This window comes from Anopheles maculipalpis, chromosome 3RL, assembly GCF_943734695.1.
Source record: "Anopheles maculipalpis chromosome 3RL, idAnoMacuDA_375_x, whole genome shotgun sequence".
NCBI classification, from domain to species: Eukaryota; Metazoa; Arthropoda; class Insecta; order Diptera; family Culicidae; genus Anopheles; species Anopheles maculipalpis.
The window spans coordinates 8,315,869-8,329,583 of record NC_064872.1 but is presented as its reverse complement, the minus strand read 5'-3'; positions in this window follow the sequence as shown (position 1 = coordinate 8,329,583).

Genomic DNA, 13,715 nt, shown 5'->3' with positions numbered 1-13,715 from the left:
TAGATCTTCATCCATCACAATCGCTCAGCGCAACACTTCTCGCCAGCTAGTGCGTTTCGTAATTAATCTTCACCTTACTTCACTCGCTGGGTGCAGATCCTTGTAGATCCTATTTTCCGAAAACGGTTTCGTGGTGCTTTTAACGATCTTTGCTAGGCACGCACGGGCGCTCTTCAGGAACCACCAGCACCATATGTTTGTCTTCGCATCGCTGCACATGCGCACGTCCTTTTCGTCCCGACAAAGTGCATCTTCATCGCCGACATATGGACGGTGCCTCCTGTATCCTATCGAAACCCTTGGAACGCTTGGGCAAACTGAACCCAGGCACAAGTGGTTGTAGCTATTTTCGTACACGCACAGTGTATTGCCGTGCTGATATTTATGTCCCCCGAAGGAGGATCAAGACACCCTGCCCGGGACCACTACGAAGATGGTGCAGGGTTCCGGGTTCCGGGGTTTTCACGTTCACGTATCGGAAGAGATTTCAGCCAATGCTACTCCTCCTTTACGATTTGTAAAAGGCGTCGCACAAGTGATTGGATGCAACTGTTCACCCATCGACGGCGGGATTTCTTCTTCGCCCTGCACTGCCACTGCACTGCAGGGTGCGCAACGAGCGTGGCTGTCGTTAATTAAGAAATCCTGCACTCGAACAAGACTTGTGCGCCGCGAGAGAGCGAGCGTTCGGTCTTAAGCGGTGTTCCGTTGTGGCAAGTTGACAGAAATATAACTAAATTTCCAGTGCGCCCCTGCTAGCCTGTTCCAGTGGCTGCAATCAAACCGGTAGACGACGACGATCATCATCACCCAAAAGCCGACATAATCGCATTTTCCGATCGTAAAGGAATGGTTCGAAGCGGTTGAGAATCGGCGCCACCATGCCTTGCCACAGATGCAAGGGATCGGTGCAGTGCTAGTGGGAAAAGTGGACCTTAATTGAAAGTAATCCTGTTTGTGAGGTGTGACCGAGCAATGCCCAGGTCAGGTTTTGGGTTCTCCTGCCCGAGGGCTCCTGTTGGGCTGTTCGACTGGAGGTGAGAATGCTTTTTTTTTTCGCAGCTCAGTGTACAGCAGGCTCTACGGATTGGTACTGGCTACAGAGGTGGAGAAAATCGAATAGCTATTTCTTTCCGGTTGCAGAAATGGACACATTTATTCATCATTGACTAATAGAATAATACCTGTCAGCTGGAACGGGGTAATTTAAACGCCACTAATTTCTACTTTGCTCGATCAAGCGGGATCGTTTCTGGAGTTGTTCTAGCAATTTGCTAGGCACTGATATTGATTTATTGCTTAGTTGCTTAGTTATGGTGCGGCGTTGTGTTGATTTGTGAATGAAAATGCCTCGTAAGAAAGCGATATAAATTGGAATATCACAGAAACTTTGTATCGAAAGAAGTTTGTGCTCTGTTTCAGAGAAACGTCTCATTGATAATTCAGATATAAGCTACTTAATAGACTACACTTTAATCCTGGACTTCTCTCCTGGATTTGTCTATAAACATTCACACGACTGAATTTTGATACTTTAGATACGTTAAACCAATTGTCCTCAAGAGATTAAGTATTTCTTTCACAAACACAACGATTCACCGAACCGAACCAATTGATCCATAATGTAAACTTTGGAAAAGGAAACAAGAAATCATGGAACCTCCCCAAAGTGACTTCACACCGCATCTGCTACCGATAAGAACGTTTTGTTTACTTTTCACTCATACACTCCCGTTCAAATGGAAACCATTTCCCGCCGATTAGAAACGCCACCGTTGCGTCTTTGTCTACTCCCTCGAGAATGCACCCTCCAACGTTAAAAAGGCAAATCAATGTATCGAAACTGAAACCGACCTCTCTAGTCGATATCCCCCAGACACAGATCTGTCGGAAATGATTTACTCCGTCCGAAGAAATATAATTGAAGAAATGTGAATTTATTACCGCCACATTGCACCGGCCGTCTGAAGCTCTCCGTGTGTTTGTATGTGCGTGCACGTGTAGTGAGCGAGGACTCCTCAGCAATGTTTGAGAAAGTCTGGACGGCGTGCAGACGCGTAAGACGCGTTTGAAATCCTCCTCCACCGACCACGCGATCGTTACCTTCGCACACGAACACGACCAGGCGCCTCGTCGACTTTGACAGTGAAGCCTCGAAGTTTTGCAGGATCGAGATCAAGCGATGGGAAGGGAAGGTTTGCCGGGCCGGGTGGACAACCTAGACAGTGTTGTGGGAGTGCGCTGGAGTACATGCATAGGGCCGCGCGTTATGCAGACCCAGTTAGGGCTCACGCCGTTCTCACCCGTTATTTGAAGAGAGATATCTGTCTCCTAGCTGTCTCCTTCACTTCAACTTGAACGAGGCTTCATCGACAAACGGCATCGGCTCGTTCCCGTTTGCAGGCAGATCAAATTAAATTTGCTGAAAATAGCTTCATTATAGTCCGTTTAATTTCTAAATTGGTCCTCTGGAGACTTGATTAGCGGGAGGACCAGAAACCGTCGGTTCGATTTCTCTTCGATCCGGAGCTGTTTTTGTTTCCGTTGCTCTTTCCAGCTTCAAGTTCAAGCTTCAAGTCAATTTTTACGACATGCAGCAGGAAACTTATTGTTCGATCAATCGTGCACTGAAACACTGGAAAGCGTAACACGTCACCACCAACGTTCTTGCCGTCTTGCCGGGAAGCGGAGTTAGACAAGTTGTGATCCTCCTCCCAGTTCGAGGGAGCCAATGTCCAACTGGGGCGTAAGGTATCAAATTTCTCTCTGTGCCGCAAAACGGAAATCAATCGCGTTCGCGTACCACTTTTACATGTGTTCACAATGGTGTATGCACATGCAATGGAGTGATTTGATCCCTCGCCACACCCTGCTTCCCCATTCCCCCTGCTCGCGCACTCTTCAAAACCGGTGCATTTGAAATTGACTTTGAAATTTATGCTCACAGTTCGATCGGATGTAAAACATACCGAGCCGGGTGGTCGTATATGGCGCCCTGGTACGCCTTGGTGAGGTGTGAGGGGGACGATTGGTGGAAGTCTCTTTCCTTTTCCAACGCACCCGCGCACACATCACCATCGTGGCCAACCGTGCTTGTTTAAGGTGGCAAACCTTCTCGACAAGTTGCGCCCTGGCGATCAGGCGGCTGTGTCTGTTCGATCAAAGCTCACAGGACGCATGACTAGTTCAGCTGGCCAGACATCGACTCCTAGTCTGGCACTCGAATGGACCAAACGCAAACACACACACCCTCACTGCCGTGAGTTATGATTCAACTCCATAAAACGCAATCATTTTCCAATACGTGGATTCGATACGAATTGCAAGTTTTGGGGGGACGCTGCGTTAGGTCCTGTGGACCATTGGCAGCTGGCAGCGTCGATCGTCAGCAGCATATTGAACCGAGGGTGGCCCACAGCTAACGTGCTCCAGTGAAAATCGGCCACACACAAACAGAATCTGCCTGGCCTGGGGTGACTCGTTCTGGCAGCCGCTTGAGGTCAAGCCAGCGTAAAGTGACGTTAATTTTATTTCATTCGACAAAGTAGGACACATTTGGTTGATTTGGAGATTAGTTCCAGCATTGAACTGGAAGAACGCGTTATTGGTGGCTTCGCTGGAATGGCAGCCTTTAAGGGTCTACGATCAAACAACTTTCAATATAATGGATATATACTAAAATGTTTGGTTTATGATTTTTGAGATAATTGGAGGATACGATAGAAGAAATAACATAGATTAGTAAATAAACTTTTATTATTCCTATAATGTATAATAAATAATAAGATAGCATGTTGAATAATTTTGCAATGTACATCGCAATAAAATGCCATTTATTTGAAGATTTTTCATATCTTTTACGGCAAATCGACACACAACCCTAGTAATCTGATACCCATCGTGCTGTTATCGATCGTAATCGGTCCTTTCGTTGCATAACTTAATCTCGATCTCTGTTGAAGAATATTTCGTTTCAATATTTTTCCGCCCGCGTATTACTTGCCACCGTGCGTTCATCAATCATGTCGAGGGCCGATATCATCGCCCCGTCGAGAGCAAATTAATTAGAGCTTCAGCTTCAACACGAACCTGAACGATAGCTTCAGAAGCGAGCACCCTAGCTCTGAAGCTAGTCGAGAAGTGAAGTGCACATCAGATGTGTTCACAATTTATCACGCAAGCATTTGTGTCGGACTGATATCGCTTAAGAACAAGCGGTGGCAGCTGATCAGAACGCTTGGTGAAGGTGCTTTTCAGCGATTCTAGTCGTGAGCATCAAGATAGTTACAGGTATTAGGCGAAAGAGATCATATTCCAACCCGCTATTACGGCATTTGCCTGTTGCTTCGCTTCAGAAGTGTCACCGAGCTACTTCCTTGCTTCTTGAAGGATTCTTTAGTAAGAAAAACTATATTTAATTACATGACCATTTGAAAAAAAACACCCGAGAATGGATTCCTAGTGCAACTACCGCGATAGAGCGGCGATTTTACTCGCATCTAACTTCGCAAGTGACCAGCGTTTGTGATAGTAAAATTGTCACCATAAATCATGCATTAATTTTAATGCACCATAAATTAACTTCCAAACCCTCGCTCCGGAAGACGTGAAAGCGATTAGGTTAGCGTAGCGGTACGAACGCGTCCTTAAAGGTTCCGTCCTGGATGTGGAACCCTGCACTTTCTGCAGCATTTGGTGTATGTGTGTGTGCAAGTGAGTGAGTGGCGTGCGATCTCTACAACCGGTGCGCTTGTAAGCATGCTAGCATAACATTGGCTTAGCCGAAAGATATCATAAATACTACTCGCTCGTTCTTCTGCGCTACCACTTTCAAACCTTTTCCTCGTCGCATTTGGTCTCTGGACTATTCACCTTTTTTTTTGCTCCTCCTAAACGCATGCGCACGCGCTCGCACATGCAATTGCGTGTCGGCTTACTCTAGGCGTTCCGGCGATACCGACATGCGCTCGGAACCAATCATCAGCTTCAAATAATTAATTTTACCGCCATCGCCTGGGCGCCGATTTATAGCCCGGCGCAGGTTGCACTATCGGAGCGTTTCAGACTTTTAAGCGTTGAAGGTGAAGGATGATAGGTTTGCATTATTTATTCGCTACCCTTCACATACGTGACACTAATAGGGGTAGTAGAAGTTGGAGGAGACACAAAGAAAGCTGATCTGACTTTAGTGCTAATATGTTGGATTGGAGAATGCGATGAGAATGGGTGAACACAGGGAATGAGGAATACAGGGATTTTCATCTTCAGGAAATCAATTTCGGGACTATCAATTTGACATTCCTTCTGGTATCAGGCAATATCGCAGACAATATTATTTTGTTTCATGCCTTTATATTTTATAAATACACATTGTTATACTTCACTCATGTGAAATTTGTTAACAATTTTAATAAATTTGTTTCGCATGGACATAATCTTGAGTACAGGTCATCTGCTTAGTTACCTATTCTTTGAGGTAATCTCTTTTAGATTCACTATCTAGTTTAGCTAGGCTCAGCACTCATTTTGGGATTCTAAGGTTCAAGTTTGAATTCTAAAAACTCTCTTTAAAACCCCATCATTTGCACTTACTTCACTCAAGCACCCCTGTAATAAATTCAAGACCCCTTATCGCATTAGCTGCCGTAAACCGGGATGATGCTACGGAAACGGAAACTGATGTTTTGCGCCAACGCACCAAGAAGACGCCGAGCCTTCGTTTTGTCTTACTTTCCTTCGTTCGTGTGTCGGTTTTAAATCTTCTCTTGTCCGAAAACGCGCTCCCATTCATCATTTCTTCCAACGGCGGACGCCACAACGCGGGGACGTTTGGGCGATTTCTTTCTGCATGCGCACAGGTTCGACACAGGTTCGTCTTGACCCAGGCTTGCGTCTCTGCGCCTTTTAGATGGTGGGTGGGTGGTCGTGCCGCCTCATACACACAAGCTACATAGTCAAGGAGCGCGCTGCTCTGGTTTGATATTCATAATTTGTAATTTACGATCACGAACACACCACACACCGACGAAAAATAAAAAAATCATTTTTTTCTGGATATGAGCCTCGGAGCAGAGTTCTTGTCCGATCCGGGTGTGTCGGCTTAAAAGCAAAGGCAATCGCGACACTGGCGACCCTTCCTCCCACCACCCATTCACTCTCATACCGGTGCCACAGTGAGTGAATAAATGAAATAATTAATATCAAATTAAACAATTTATGCGGACCCCACATGCTGTTTAGAAGCGTTGCGTGCAGAAATGAGGCACCATTTCCACCATTTGACAACCGCACGGAACGGCTGGAGAGGTGGTGAAGCACGTGAACGAGCGTAGTCTACAAAAGGATTTACGAGATGACGAGCTGCGTGTGTGTGTGTGTGTGTGTTTTTGTATGGAAGGATCTTAAGACAAAAAATAAACCTTCAACCCAACGCGGGAAACTCACCCGAAAGGAGAAAATTAATAACATGAAGGTGTAATTGGGGAGATTCGGTGGGAAAGGTTTGGGGATGGAGTGCAGTGTCGGCTGAAAGCTGTTTGTTTTATGCCTCTATCGTGCCGACCGGTCGACCGACGCAACGTCGTTTGTCGACAACATCGACAGGGCTTTCAACTATGCCGACCAATGCAGGCGCAGGCAGGCGTTCCGCTTTTTCCCGCAGGTGGGGTGATCATGTTTTGCGAGCAGGAAAAGTGTCACGTAATGAGAGATGGAGAAAGGATAGGGGGAGGGGGGATATATATAGACAAGAGAGTGGCAGGAAGGGTGAGGGTTAATCGTTGCATTTTGGATGTTGAAATCGATCAATCCCAATAATGGGGTAGTATTGGAAATGGATTGCTTTGCAGTGTTGATTTTAATAAGTTCCTTCGCTCGTTTTTCTTCAATAATTTAGCTCTTTCTCTCGATTTTTGCTGTAATATTTTAGCCGGAATTTGCTTCCTACTTGACGTACAGTCTATTATTCATTTTGTTAATATTTTGCGCTATTTTCATTCATTATTTTTAATACATTTTTGTAGAGTTTTCAAAAAATTACTGATGGATAATTTAAATTTAACTTAGATTTCATGTCTTTTATTTTTCCATGCGTTTAAATTTCAGCTTTTTTTAAAGTTCCTGTAGATTTTCCTATGATCATCTATGAAAAAGTAGAATAATTTTTTCTCCTTTTTTCGAGTCTTATTTTTTCACCCATTTTCCATTAAAATGTTTATTTTTCTTTGCTCAACAGTTAAATAAGATTATTAATCTTAACGTGTTTTTTCTCCGCTACCCAAGTTTACTTTCTTCCCTAGCATGATAAATCAACCCGTAAAAGCAGTAAAACAAGCTTCCTGCTACGTAACGGGTGTCCTTAAACTTTTCCACCCCCTTTTTAATTGCCCGTCGCGGTCGATAGCATTGAATGGATGATTATGTTTGCAGAACTGCGGGAGAAATATTAAATTCTGCCGTCATCGCAAAATGGTCTTTTTCCAAAAATGGATTTCTTACCTTCGCTTCACTGCATAATCCTTCCTGCGGTGCGGAGTACGGGTGATTGTTGCTGTGCAAAAATTGGATCACCCGAACCACCTCCCAACGATGCAGTTGCGACGCGTTGTATGGTGGTATTGTGTATGTTTTACTGTCTGTACCTTTGTCGCCATTGAACGCCATTTGCACCGGACGCTGGTGCGGCAGGTGCACCCACTACCATTCACGACGACGACGACGACGGTTGTTTATGGTTTTGGAGGCTTGTCGGAGAGCGTCCACACAGTGTCCACAGTGGCGCTACTGGCAGTGGTAGCAATTGGATGGAACAGTTGCACAGTTGCACTTTCTCATTCGACTCAACCAGAACGGAGCCAACGACAGTCAGACAGCCACAGACACTGTCTCAGGTTTGTCCTCATCGACGCCATTTGCAGAGGCTGCAGGTGGTTGGGTGGTGAAGAATATGATAGATTTGTTTATTGTTTACAAATGTTCGTACAGTGTGTGTGTGTGCACTTTTGCATCCCTGGGGCTGGGAGGTGGAGGGCTTAGCGGGTGGGGTTTGTACGATTTCTGTAATTGAAGTAAGATGAGATCTTTGCGTACGGGAACCGGTACCGATAGGCGAACACCACCAGACACAAACACACATGTTTTGCATTTGAATAAACATTAGGAAGCCCGGTAGTTTAATGTCTAGGGCCGAGAATTAGTCACCCGGGAGTTTGCCAGCATTTGCATCAATTCACCTTCACCATTGTGTTGTTGCTCTGTACGGAGGTTCACACAAAGCAAATGGGATGGCTTATATGGAGCCTCCACACCGAGTCTAGTTAGCTCGATACACATCCTACACTTGACAGACAGGAAATTGGCAGGTTCTCTTGATTGTACAGGTAGAAGAGAGACTTATTTGATTTTAATTTAGTTATTTGAAGACATGAGGACATTTTTGGGTCTAGTTTTCCTTTCACTGTGACAAATTAGTTAACAAGATTCAAGAAAACCATTGCCCAAAAAAATCATATCCAATTTTTTATCTCAAGCTAGTAGAACTCCTCATTAGTAATGAAGATATTCAATTGCTCAGATACTTGTCAAGTTCCTTCTAATTTTTGAATTTCTGGACATCGATAAATAAAGTAAGAAGCCTAATGAAGACTTATTACCTTTAAAACTCTTGAAAGATTAGAAAAAATATTCAATTTGGAGTAGCACTTCCAAAAACATGACAAACTTGCTAGGATATCAGAGGAAACTTTGATGAGGATATCAGGAAAAGTTTTTTTTTTTAATAGTGAGACGGTTTGAAGATGTTTTCCCTACAACAATCTTCACTATGGCGGGCTCTGCACAAACACCTACCAATCCCTTCTTCGCAATCATTAACCAATGATTGTCGACGACCACTTTGCCGCTTATCTATTCATCACCGTGGTAATAAGCTGTAATGCGTGTTTATCGCACCATCCCACCACTATCTAATGAAGCGCAAAAGGCGCAGAAAGCGCATCCTCTGCGGCATCATTACACCTTGTTATTTTGCAAACGAAAGCCCACCACCACCACCACCAACAGCTATGGCCGCCCACCCGGATTCGATTATCTTCATTTATCACTCACCCATTTTCGTCGGCTCATCATGATGAGCTTTGGAACAGATGGATATTTACGCCTATAATTGCATCCAAGTGCATGGCTCCAAGGTGTGGTCGCTTTGGAGAATAGCTTTCCTTGATTGAGTTTGTGTTCAAGTTTACATAGTTTTTTCACAGCGCTAATCAAAAGCATTTTTATTGCTTTAATTAAGATCTTAAACGGGCTGATAACCACCAATCATTGGGCAACAATAATCTGCAACAGTCAACAGTTAATTTCCGATTTGATTAATAAGTCCCGTAGGATGTGCCCATCACGCCAGTTGTCAGTTGAAGCAGGGAAGGCTTTCACTTTGACACACTCTTCCTGATTTCAACGGCAGCGAACGATCATGTCAATTCAGGTCAATACGTGGAATGACAATGTGGTGTGGGATTTTCTTACCTCGTTTTCCTCCCTGGAATTGAAGATCAGGTAGAACAGTTTCAAATAATTAAACCTTAACTCTTACCACAGAACACCCCACAAGGTGGATGAACCCTTTTAACCGCAATATCTCCGATCTGCAAACCCACGCGTAATGTCCCATCTTCATCGTTCGCATCAATCCCATTGTTGGCCGTCTACTTGCGGAATGCTCATGATCATTATGCTGCTTTCATTGAGCGTTTCATGCAGTGCGAACCTGTACACCCGGGATTGGCTTTCCTGAATAGCGATCTTAGCCGGTTGTGGTTGAGTAGGTGTTAAATCAGTTTTATCTCCCCTCGTGATGAAGCTGATTGGGGGAAAGTTGGGTAAAGAAAGAAAGAGAGAGGAAGGGAAACACCTGGAAATTGATTAAAGTACGCCTCGTTTGCATCTGGGTGCGGACTAGAAATGTATGTTCACCATAGCTATCCCGTATCCTGCACTGGGCTGTGTTTGGGGAATCCAGAAGGGAGGGCAGATACGACATCAGCTGCCGTGTGTTTACCCAACCGACTTCCTTCCACGCAGGTGGACAGGTGGAACTGATGCACTGGAGTTGCTGTAACCGTAAGCGTAAACCAACAGAATGAATTTCTCGGGTATCTCTGGTACGCCATACTTCTGGAATAGCTTATCTGACTAATGTTTAGAGTTGATTATCGTCAAATATAATAGTATATATAAGAATCATGAAGATCTCCAACATGTTATATCCTGAATAACGTGTCTAATGTACCGGAAGAGAGACCACATTTCCAATCATCTCCAATCTTTCTTCACTTCAATTGTAAACTGTCGCCACCGGGGACACATCTCGACTGATGAGTAAGGCAATTCTAGCACCCTTTTTCGCTACACGCAAAGCGCAGGTGGGTCGACGTGATCCCCACACGTTCCGTCAGCCACTGACATCAGACACAGGGACACAGATTTTCCACTCCCTGGAAGCCGCTGGAAGCTTGTTAATTAACTTACCAGGACGGCGCACGCAAGCCAAACTATTGTACAGGCACTCCAAGACGCTCTGCCGAACCTGTACTTCGGGAATAGAAGTTCCAGCAGCACCAGACCAGACGCTCACCTACACAACTTTTCTATCAAACCGACCGGTGGGAAAGTGGTAACAGAAAGGCAGCAAGTAACCCGCAAGCATGATTTATGATATTTTGATTAACACGCTCCAGAGTACCGCTTCGCCACAAGTACTGGAGAAAATCGGTTCCATTTCCGGAGAGCAATTCCGACACTGATCACATTTTCCCTTCTAGCTTCCAGCTTGTACTTCCCGCGATACGGAAAGGTTAATTCCCCAGGGCAGGCACAGCAGACAGTTTGAATATCTCGGTGTGTCCACACGCGGCGCAGGTGCGTGGGTGCCCAACCCAAACGCCCAGGTGACACACCGTGCGGTAGAAAGTTGTGCTTTATGTTTTGGTGCTGAAAACAGGGCGCCTTGATCGTTCGATGGTTAGGTTTATGGGTCGATCGAGTTACCAACGGCAGCTATGGGAGAGAAAAATGTTTGGAAACGGGGAGCGAAACCGGGAGCAACGCTTTGGAGCGTATTTTATCAAACTTAATGTAGACGAGTAACGAAGGATTTTGGAGTCTTAATTTATTGATTCAAAGAATTGCGTTTTATGGTCCCGTGGACAGGGGTTAATGTGTAGTTCGAGGATCACGTTACTTGTACGGTTATGGTCTGCCCATGAATTAGTTTTCGATCGCAATTACTTCAATGTAGTATTTCAGGCGTGTTTATTTAGCCGTCAACAGTATCCACAAACAAGTTCTCTTCGTCAGGTACGGTAGAGTTAGTCTGTCAGTAAACTTTACTTCCAACAACAACCACAAAATCAGGACATCAGCATCAATTTTCGGTGCCAGTTTCCAACAAGTCTTGGCCTGGTCCAGGGCATGCTTACATAATTGTATCAACTCAATTGCGTTCTCTCAGGTGTCAGTTAATGGATGTAACATGCCCAAAATCATCCACGAATGGCAACACTGGTGGTGAACCGTTTTAAATGCCTTTGCCCCCTTCTCTCTCTCTCTCTCTCTCTCTCTCTCTCTCTCTTTCTCTGGAAGGATAATAATGATCGAACGAACTCCTACCGTTCAGGCAAGCAATCTCGAACGACCTGTTTTTTTGTTTGCTCGTCTCGCAGGGTGTAATTTACGAAAGTGCAAAAACCTGCTCTCGTCTGCTTCCGGAAGCGCAAACTTTGCCCTGCATGGGGTTGCAACCACATCAACACAAACAGACACACACACTTGGAGTTGGGGTGATATTTTGGAGGTATTGAATTTTCCCAGGCTGTAAGGTGGCGCAAGAAATTGCACGTCGATTTGAATGCAACCGAGCGAATGAGTGAGTTGTGCGATTTAGCGCTTTTAGCGCGAAACATGGTGAAATTGAAGCCCGTTGTTATTTCCTCACTCTCCGCTCAAAGTCTAAGCAGTGTGAATCGAAAAGACACATAGAAAACCTGCAACATATGTCGATGTTTTGAACGGCACTACTGCTACCCCATAAATAAAATGAAATCGAAACACCCGAAAATGAACGGGTTTAATAATTCAATTTTAAGCGATCAACAACAACAACGACCCCAATGGCCAGACGAGACGGCGAGGGTCAAGTGCTTGGAGTGCCCCGTCGACGAAACAACCCGACAATTATTGCCGCCAGTTACGCGCGGTACGGGTTCACGCTGCGAAAGTTCACGCAAAAATAAACCGTTCGAACGGCCTTGGCCAAAAGCGCACTGTGAACCCGCTGCACACTTCCTGTTGCGCGTCCTGTGCTTGAAATCGACGCAACGATGATGGCAGATGATGAAATCGAAAGTTGACCTGTCCGAGCCGGTAACCGAGCCAGCCAGGTGAGCGGTTGTGGCGTCGAAAACGAAAGCTTGCCATGGTGGTGTTGCGTTGAATCAAGGATGGTAAATGAATGCAGGAGAGCGTTTACAATATTAATCGAATTAATTCATCCAGTGTTGGGAAGCATTTCGTAGTAGAGGGCTAGATAAATACATAAGCGAAGTGAATAATGCGGCAAACGTAGTGCAATTTAGTAAACTAAAAATAAATGATAATTAAAACGAATTCAGGAATCTCCCCTCAATCAAACAAAAATCAAACTACAAAGTAAATGGTCATAATAAGAAAGGATCAACGACTAGAAGAACGTTTCAACTAAATTCTCAAATTTTTACTTACAATTGATTATGACGGTCCAGTGCCGTATTGTCAAAATTCACAAATAATTAATTAAAAATTAGATGCTGTTCACCAAATGTAAGAACACGTTATTTCAAATCGGTTTTAATAAACAAAAAAGTGAAAACAAAGTAATAAAGAGAAAAAAATGTTCTAACGAAAACTAATAAAATTGTTATTAAAAGAAACAAGGTTATGGGTAATAGCAAAAATATTAATTGATAGAAAGGCAAAAAGTTTTCATACGAAATAAAATAAAGACATTGAAAATTATTTTTCAAAACAAGAAAAGTAAGTAGAAAAAAAGTTAAAAAAATGATGATTGAGTGAATAAACACAAGAAACAAAGTCAACTGTTATAATCATGGTAACAAGTTTACAAAACATTGCTAACCTACGGAAGCATAAGATGACTGGGAAACAAAGTCAATACCATGCGGTGCTAAAACAGGAAAAACAACTTCACATAATTGATGATAAATGTTGATACCGATAAAAGACAAGGAACATACACAAAACTTCAAAATGCAAGTAAAATAAAATAAATGTGAAAAAAGGTAAATGATTTTACGAATGCAAAGTACGGAGCTTCCACATAAAAATAAAAATGCATCAAACATAATTGAATCGTTACAAGTCGTAACCGGAGCACGCGGTTAAATTAATTCGCTCGCAAAGTATTTAAAATTAAAAACATGTCCCGTTAAGTAATGAAAACCATCGATAACCGAACTGAAGTACAAAAATTACTAAATAAGACATACGCTTCTTTAAAAGATCATTTAAGCAAAGAAGCAAAAAGACTACTCAACAGACAGTCAACTGCTAAACGATTCCGGATGACGAATTGCGCGACTTTCGCAAGGAGGAAAAGCTAAATTGGGCTCCCATTCGGTTGGTTAATCGTTGCAAATTTATCTCAATTTACGACACGATAA